At 43.4% G+C, this 9361-nt stretch overlaps 1 protein-coding gene and 1 long non-coding RNA gene across 2 annotated transcripts in view; one reads left to right on the plus strand and one right to left on the minus strand.

The window, feature by feature from the left end:
• The window catches only part of ZFP3 (ZFP3 zinc finger protein), a 27107-nt gene extending 20371 nt beyond the window's left edge, over positions 1 to 6736 (minus strand). The window contains exons 1-2 of the transcript XR_007473511.1: positions 6661 to 6736; positions 5697 to 5834 (exon numbers count right to left, since the gene is read on the minus strand). The gene's annotated coding sequence lies outside the window, so the exon portion shown is untranslated. The remainder of the gene's footprint in view (positions 1 to 5696; positions 5835 to 6660) is intronic.
• The window catches only part of LOC117200387 (uncharacterized), a 10754-nt gene extending 1840 nt beyond the window's left edge, over positions 1 to 8914 (plus strand). The window contains exons 2-4 of the long non-coding RNA XR_004481902.2: positions 1215 to 1249; positions 3094 to 3360; positions 7330 to 8914. This is a non-coding gene — a long non-coding RNA (uncharacterized LOC117200387). The remainder of the gene's footprint in view (positions 1 to 1214; positions 1250 to 3093; positions 3361 to 7329) is intronic.
• The last annotated feature ends 447 nt before the right edge of the window (positions 8915 to 9361 follow it).

Here is a 9361-nt window from a genome sequence, read left to right on the forward strand (position 1 = left end):
ACCTGCATTCATCCCAAGGAAAGATGTCCATACTACGAGAGTATCCTGCCACAGACCAAGAATGGGAGACATTTGGTTCTACTGTATTTATCTAGTACACCTACATTAACAGTCTTCTGTCTCAAGAACCTAGATCAGTAATTCTCAATCTTGGCTGCACATTGGAATCACCTGGGGAGCTTTTTTTAAGTACGTTTTTATTAGTGAGCAGTATTCAATTATTTGAATACACCACATTTTTTAAATCTATTCACTTATTAATGTTCAGGTGGTTTCTTGTTTATGGCTATTACAAAGTTGCTAAGAACATTCATGTACACTTCTTTATATGCACAGATGCATAAGCTTTTATTTCTCTTGGATAGCTGCCTAGGAGTGGAATGGCTGTATCATATGGTAAGCACATATTTAACTCTTAAAGAATCCAGCAAACCATTTTCTAAAGTGGATGCACATTTTACATTTTCACCAGCAGTGTATGAGTCTTTTTCCTCCACATCCTCGCCAACACTTGATCTGATCAGTTCTTTTTTTCTTTTTCTTTTTAAATTGAGCATTACAATAGAGATCTAGTGGCCTCTTATAGTGGTTTTACTTTGTGTTTCCTTACTGACTAATTCACCTGGGGATCTTTAAAAATATTGATGTCTGGTGCCACCCACATAGATTCTGTTGAAAATGATATGAGATATAGTCTGGGCTTTATTGTTTTGTTTATTTCCCAAGCAATTCCAATATGCAGCCAGCAAGGTTGGAAACCAATAGCTTAGGTCAGTGATTCAAAAAGTGTGGTGTCTGAATCAGCAGCATCTGGAATGATGGTTAGAAATGCAAATTCTCAGGCCCCACCCACAGATCTCCTGAATGAGAAACTCTGGAATTAGAGCTGAACAATCTGTGTTTTAACAAGCATTTCAGGAGTTCTAATGCACTCTAAAGTTTGGGTATCACTGGTGCAGACATTAACAGTGCTTCATTTGATCAGCCCCTGTACGTGGGTTAAACAGGAAAAAGATAGGCTGTATCCTCCTGGATATTCCCCTGCCTACCATCTGCTTCATTACACTAGCCAATTTAGGGGCCATCTGGAGTAATGGGGACCTACCAAGGGAAGGAGGCCAAGGCATATGGTCCACAAATACCATTCTCATGCCCAGTGTGTATGAGGATGTGTATGACTAGGTAGGGGCTGATGTTTCACTGTCTCCTAACAGGTTCAGGACTTCCATCGAATTGAGTCTTATTACAGGTAAGTATGAGAAGTTTTGCTCCTTTTGAAAAAAATGGCAGGTAGGAACGTTGGCCGCCCTCTTGAATTCACACAGAGACAGGTACATGGAAAATAAAAGCCATACTGCTCTTGCTCGACCTTGTCCCTTCTATCCGTGGAAGATGTGGGAAGGAGGGCTACCAGTACTGGCTACTCTCCTATCTTATACTTCAAAACCGTGTCATTTCTCAGATTAGTTTACAGCTCTGATGTGGACCTAAGTACTGATCATAATTATATTTTCTATTGTCTATGGACCATATTCCAAACTACTACCAAAATATTAGTAACAGCACTCAGTGTCCCCTGAGATTTAAATAACATTGTGAATGTAAGTCATTGTTAGGATTCTGGAAGAAATGACCAAAAGCACCAACCCTGCAAACTTTCAGGTCTTTCAAAACCCTTCTCTCCCAGGTGAATAACCCTGGGCCAGGACACAAGGACACTGGCTTGGATAGCTTTCTCTTCCTGTAAACTTCTCTTACCAACTCCCCACATCCACTTCTTTTATCACTATCACCTCTCTCCTTGATCCTGCCTTCCTTTCCTTTCAACTGCACCAACCTCATAGTACATCCTACAGACCAAAATCTCACTCAGCATGACACAAATGCATCTAGCCTTATGTGACTTAACCATTTCCTACAAACATACCTTTCCCCCCATATAGACAGAGCGTTCCTTGAGAGCCAGCACTCTGTTACATGTCCCAGAGAGGTGCTGGCTGTGCTGGGCCCATGTTTAGTAGAAACAGGCTGACCTGAAATATTCATATCTCACCTCCACACACTAAAGCAACTGGCTGAAGCTGAGTCGAGGCTCAGTTAAGTCTTCAGGGAATCCCCTGGCAGTCCAGCGGTTCGGACTCCACGCTTCCACTGCAGGAGGCACAGGTTAGATCCCTGGTGGGGGAACTAAGATCCCTCAAGCTTTGCAGCAAGACAAAAAAAACACAAAGTCTTCAGTGTTCCCCTTGCACCTCCAGCTATGAAGATGCAAGGAAGTAAAACAAAAAGGCAACTTCCTTTTCTAGAGTTACAATTACCCCAAGGAGCTCAGGGCAACCGATTCTGAGCCTGATCCAGCAAGGTCATGTTATCACTGAGCCAAGACAGCAGATCCTTCTTGGGCAAGTTCTAAACCTAAGAGCGTCCTCCAGGGTCCTTGTAAGGTCCATGTCTCTCTCTCAGGTGAAACCATGGCCCCTTTCACACGGGATAAAATGCAGCAACACCTGAAAACCTTACTCTCCCAGTACCTGCTCCATGGTTCAGTGCCAGGTGGAGAGACAGAGAAGAGAAGGCTGCCCTGGCAGAGGGGTCAGTGCTGGGCTTTGAGGAAGGCAAGCCGGAGGTGGTGGGAGGGGATGCACTGGAAATAGACAACAGCAGAATGTACAAGGGAGCAAGTGATCAGAGGACAAACCAGGAGCCCCAGGGTACAAGGTTCCTCCCCAGGGCTCTGGAGTCTTCACAAGGTCAGCAAGATAATGAGCCCACTGCCACCAGGGTTAAGACATGACTGAGCCCTGACAGTGCCCCTGCCCACCGAGCCTGCCTAGAGCGTGCTTATCACAACACTTCAGGAAACTGCTACTAAGTAGTCTGAATTCCCATATGAGTAGAAATTATTTGCCATCCAGGCCAAGGCAGTCCTACATGAATATTTCTGAGGCTCTATTTTGAGAAACAACATGGGAGGAAAATCAAGTCCAAGTGTCTCCCACCATCACAGGGACATATAAGTTTCCAATGTGACTAGTGAACCTGAAGGAGGCCAGAATGACTCCTCACTCTGTCTTCATGGTTTTGTTTTCCCAGCTCAAGATACAACCCCTAAAAATCATGGATGATATTTGGAAAAGATGAAAACTCTAACTCGAAAAGATACATGCACCCCAACGTTCATAGCAACACTATTTGCAATAGCCAAGACATGGAAGCAACCTAAATGTCCATCAACAGATGAATGGGTAAAGAAGATGTGGTGTATAAGAGACATTGGAATACTTCTCAGTCATAAAAAAGAATGAAATAATGCCATTTGCAGCAACATGGATGGACCTCGAGATTATCATTCTAAGTGAAGTAAGTCAGAGAAAGACAAATCTCATATGATATCACTTATATGTGGAATCTAAAAAAATGATATAAATGAACTTATTTACAAAACGGAAAGGCTCACAGACACAGGAAACAACTTATGGTTACCAAAGGGGGAAGGTGGGTGGGGAGGGATAAATTAGGAGTTTAGGATTCACAGATACATACTGCTATATATAAAATAAACAAAAAGGACCTACTGTATAGCACAGGGAACTATATTTAGTATCTTGTCATAATCTATAATGGAAACAAATTTGAAAGAGAATATATATATATATATATCTGAATCACTTTGCTGTACACTGGAAACTAACACAACACTGTAAACCAACTATACTTCAATTTTAACAAAATCTTGGATGCAATATTCAGTCCTTCAGCAAGATCCCTTCTCTATGATGCAACCTTTCTCTCAGGCTAATGCAATCCATTTGCCATCTCCCATGCTCTGTTTATTTGCTGTTCATAGTGTATTTTCTCTTACGCCACATGCCTGCCCACAATGCTGCCCTTGGGTCCACTGCCACTGAAATCCATAGCTGTGATGACACCTCAGGGTCTTTCTCAAGCAAAAGGATCCCTCTGTCTCTGAGGCTTAATTCTGCTGCCAACACCCACACGTCTTCTCTCTAGATTTATCTCGGGCTTGTTGCCTTCCTCCCTCGTTCAAACTCTCTCAGCAGTAGTGAGTCATTCAAATGATCCTTAACCTCACTACATTAATGCCATCCGTATATGATATCATGGTGTACAGATCTTATTCAAGTGGGCAAAATACAAGTTTTGAGGCATGGTTTAAAAGAACGATAAATCCAAACCTTACAAATACCTAACAGTTTACAAAGCCCTCTCATATAAACTAGCCATGATCAGGGTCTCTGGAAGCTTAGGCTATCTATGGCAACTGTAGAAAAGTCTTTCACAGGTGATGGTGACCCAAAGGATTCAGCGACTTGTCCAGGTTTACTCAGGTCAGAAGAGGGGAGGGGGCTTCCCTGGTGGCACAGTGGTTAAGAATCCGCCTGCCAATGCAGGGGACATGGGTTTGAGCCCTGGTCCAGGAAGATCCCACATGCCGCGCAGCAACTAAGCCCATGTGCCACAACTACTGAGCCTGCGCTCTAGGGCCCGTGAGCCACAACTACTGAGCCCATGTGCCTAGAGCCCATGCTCCGCAACGAGCCCCTACTCCGCAATGAGCAGCCACTGCAATGAGAAGCCTGTGCGCTGCAACGAAGAGTAGCCCCTGCTGGCCACGCAACTAGAGAAAGCCCACACGCACTCAGCAACGAAGACCCAACGCAGCCAAAAATAAATAAATTAAAAAAAAAAAAAAGACGAGGGGAGACTAGATTAGCACCCACATCTTCAGACTCTCCTCACTCCAATCTGGCTGCCCTCCTAAAGTCCCACTGAATACACATCTACCTCCATCTCTTCATGGGGCTCGGTTTTGTCCAGGCCTGTTTTGGCACTATTTTGACCAAGAGTCAGCTGCAGAGAGGAAATTTCAAATGTGACATCCAGAAAAATCCACATCTGCCTTACATGTACATAAAGTATCTCCCATCTACTGGAATAAAATCCTGCATGATGAGGGTGTTTGGGTTACTTATCTGGCTTCCCTACTTCAAGACCCGGTTCCAAAAAATCACATCCACAAAGACTTCCCTGATTCCTCTCTTCTCATTTCAGTCGCTCCTCCACTGTCCTCCTGACCCCTGGCATTTGGGCTAATTTGACCTTTTGGATCTTGTATTCTCTTGTAAGACTATTTGTCATCTCCCCACCTAGTGATAAAAACCCAACCTGCCCTCTGGGATTTTGCCCAGAGCACAGCGCTGAGCAGAGACAGTCTGTACATGATGACTGAGAAATGTTTACCTGGAAAAGTCTTCTGTGATTAAACTGAATTTTAACAATGGCCTCAAGGAGCAGTACCTTAACCCAGAAGAGTAATGGCAGGAACTGGGGGCACAGGATAAAGCTGGTTACAAGAGCAAATATAGCCAGCTGGCTTTGCAAAGCTCCTTATATCCCACTAGATCAGTAGTTATCATGGGATTGGTAACTTTTTCACAGGGTGATAAGGAACATTAGCTGACCCTAGCGTCCACAAGTTCTACCTAATATAGGAGGGTCAGTGAACCAAAATGTAGCAACCAGATGGATCAACCATAAAGCTTTGTTAATTTCATTCTTTAATTTTGGATAGGGCCACCCCTGGATAAGCAACAATCAATCTTATAAAATTATACATTCTAGATAGTCAAACTAGACCTTTCCTTAATCATGATTGAGTATGTAATTTGACCTACCGTGCTGGACCCCAAGGGAGGACACACTGATTCAGGCAGTATCTTTGGTGCCAAGATGTTGAAAGAATCTGGGATTGTTTCCAGCACTAGAGGGCAACTGTTGAAAGTCTCCAGAGCCCAGAGGGAAAAGCAGCATCCCTGGAGGAGATGGACAAACAACCTTAAATTAGGCAAATACGTCACACCTCCCATCATCCTAACAAATACTGCTTAATATGAGATGTGGGTTGTTAGGATGAAAGAAGAAAGGGGCTGAACCTGGAGGAGACTGGGATTCATGGAGAGGGACATAAATGATTATATTAGGTCTCGTCAAAATCGGGGGATTCCCTTCCCTTGACAAGGCCTAAGTGTGAAATTACGTGAGACAATGTACATTTCAACCCCTCAGAGACCAGTCAAAGGTCTATCCTGCTCCTTTAGAATAGCACGCTCAACAACAGTGCGCAATGTCCAGGTATGGCTACATTTGTTTCAGCCCTCAGCTTGTGGGACTAGCCTTCCACCCTAACACCATCCAACAGATGAATTGTTTTATATCCTGAGATATAGAACGTCTACCTTGTGGGGAGGAGAGCCAAAGAGCTTTGCCTAAAGCCAGGCATTTGCTTCAAAGGGGGAGGTGTTCTGACTTCTGAGATCAGCAGCAGAAACCACATCCATGCAAAGCTCCATGACCTCCTTTGAAGCAGGTTTAATGAGCAGATCCTTTCCTATTCTTTGGTAGCAACATTAAACCACAAAATGTCATAATTCTAGGGAATAAAAAAAAATCCCAGGCTGCTCTGTAGACCAAATATTTCAGAATTTCTGGAGGTGAGGTGGAAACGTCAGCAAAACTCCCTTGGGGGGATTCCAAAGTGCCCCAACTTAAGAATCCCTGGTTAGACTATTGGGGAGCCACCTGGATCTGGGACCAAGTTGGCTTCTCTGGAGTTCAGGTGCTCCAGGCAGGTGTAGATACCTGAGTGAAAGTGGCCTCCTGACAGGAAGGAGGAAGAGGGGCAGGCGTGCCCTTTAAAGGGTTAGGTCCCAGCTCCTGCTTTGGAGAGGTGAAAAGAGTATTGGATTAAGCATCACAAGACCTGGATTCCGGTTCTGGCTCTGCCATTTAGCATTTCTGGGACCTTAATAAGTGACTTAACCTCTTGGCTTCCTTATCTGAAAATGGGCAGACGTGCCACATCTGCCCATGATATGCCTGATGAGAAAACCACCAAGTACAGAGCTGACAGTTTTAGGCAAGAAATTAGTTTCTGGAGACATCACATAATTTAAGGCAATTTCCCCAAAAGGAATAAAGATAAAGTGAGCTGGTGTCATCACGTAGCTCATAAACCTATAATCAATGAATATGTTTTGCTTTAAGGCTATGTTTATGATGTATACAATTTCACAAGGTACTCTCTCCTAAACATATAGGATCAAGTGGCATAGCAGTTCTTGAAACTTTTCTACGGAGTTTTATTACATCTCACTTTCATTTTTCAATGCTAACATTAGCACCATTACACAATAAGTACAAGGGTGAGGTTATAGAATGCAAAAACATTTAAAATTATAACAGTACATTTTTGCCACCTTTGTAATTCTTTGTTTTACCTTTTTTTTGGCCGCACTGTGTGGCTTGCAGGTATCTTATTTCCCAGACCAAGGATCGAACCCAGGCCCCCACAGTGAAAGCAGCAAGTCCTAACCACTGGACCACCAGGGAATTTCTTTGTTTTATTTATTTTAAATAAACTTTTTAAAATATAAATTTATTTATTTTTGGCTGTGTTGGATCTTCGTTGCTGTGTGTGGGCTTTCTCTAGTTGCGACGAGCGGGGGCTACTTTTTGTTGCAGTGTGCAGGCTTCTCATTGCGGTGGCTTCTCTTGTTGTGGAGCACGGTCTCTAGGCATGCGAGCTTCAGTAGTTGTGGCGCGTGGGCTCAGTAGTTGTGGCACACGGACTTAGTTGCTCCGCGGCATATGGGATATTCCCGGACCAGGGCTCCAACCGGTGTCCCCTGCATCGGCAGGTGGATTCTTAACCACTGCACCACCAGGGAAGCCCTTAAATAAACTTTTAACTTTAGAACAGTTTTAGATTTATAGAAAAATTGCAGAGGTATTACAGAGAGTCCCATATGCCCCACACCCAAGTTCCCATATTAACATCTTTTTATGTATTATTTATTTATTCATTTATTTATTTTTGGCTGTGTTGGGTCTTCGTTGCTGCACTGGGCCTTTTCTCTAGTTGCGGCGAGCAGGGGCTACTCTTCGTTGCGGTGCTCGGGCTTCTCACTGCTGTGGCTTCTCTTGTTGAGGAGCACAGGCTCTAGGCACGTGGGCTCAGTAGTTGTGGCACACGGGCTTAGTTGCTCCACAGCATGTGGGATCTTCCTGGACCAGGGCTTGAACCCATGTCCCCACATTGGCAGGAAGATTCTTAACCAGTGCACCACCAGGGAAGTCCTCCCACATTAACATCTTACCTGAGAATGGTACATATGTTACAATTAAGGAACCAGTTGAGCCACTGTTATTAACTAACATCCATATCTTATTCATATTTCCCTAGTTTTTACCTAACGTCCTTTTCCCATGCCAGGATCCCATCCAGAACACCACATTGCTTTTATTTATCATGCCTCTGTAGGCTCCTCTTGGCTGTGCAGTACATTTAAAAATAACAGCTCAATCCACATCACCACAGGAGGTGCAGAAGCAAATCAAAACAACTGCCAAGTTCTCATAATACTCACAAAGGAGGCGGTCATTTGTTTACCGGTTCATTAGTGTGAACAGTATCCAATTTCCTTCATGAGCTTTCAAATTGTGAATCCCAAAATTTTGTTTTAATTGGAGGGGATTGGCTTTATTTTGCTCTTTGTGTATTAAATGGATTTTATATCACATGCTTTCAAATTACTCAACATCTCATAAAATGCATCCAATAACACCACACAGATATAAGGCAGTTCCCTTACTGAGCAGAAGACAGATTCCATATTGTGGGGCCCACCTCAGGAGACTGTGCTTTTGAACGCCTAGGACGGGGTCAGAGCTATCTGTATTTTAATTCCAAGGTGGTTAAGTCTCCACGTTCCCAACGTAGGGGGCTCGGGTTCAATCCCTAGTTAGGGAGCTAAGATCGCACATGCCTCATGGACAAAAAAAAAAAGAAAAAGAAAAAGAAAAAAAAAGTCACCTTAATCCTAAGGAACATCCTTTCGATTTTTTTTTTTTTTTTTTTTTTTTTTTTTTTTTGGCTGCATCGCGCGCTTGTGGGATCTTGGTTCCCCGACCAGGGATCAAACCCGTGCCAGGGAATTCCCAGCCTTTCAATTTAAATTCAGTATCCGAGTAACACAGCCAGCCTGGACGCTAAAATTCACACTCAAGAGAATGAATGATGAATATTTCAGTGAACATGTGCCAAGACACATAAGTATACAGGCATCCTTCAGCCTACATGCAGGAGCTGCTCCTAAATTTCATTTTTAGATTAGTTATTGAAACCAGAAATACATTTATTTACCTTCAGAACATTGTTATGACTATTGGATAAGTTTTCCTAACAACCCACAAAAATGTATTTATCCATTAACACAATGATACATTTAAAAGTGCTTTCCAGGGACTTCCCTGGTGGCTCAGTGGATAAGACTCCACAATC

The sequence above is a fragment of the Orcinus orca genome, chromosome 19 (assembly GCF_937001465.1).
Source record: "Orcinus orca chromosome 19, mOrcOrc1.1, whole genome shotgun sequence".
Taxonomy (NCBI): domain Eukaryota; kingdom Metazoa; phylum Chordata; class Mammalia; order Artiodactyla; family Delphinidae; genus Orcinus; species Orcinus orca.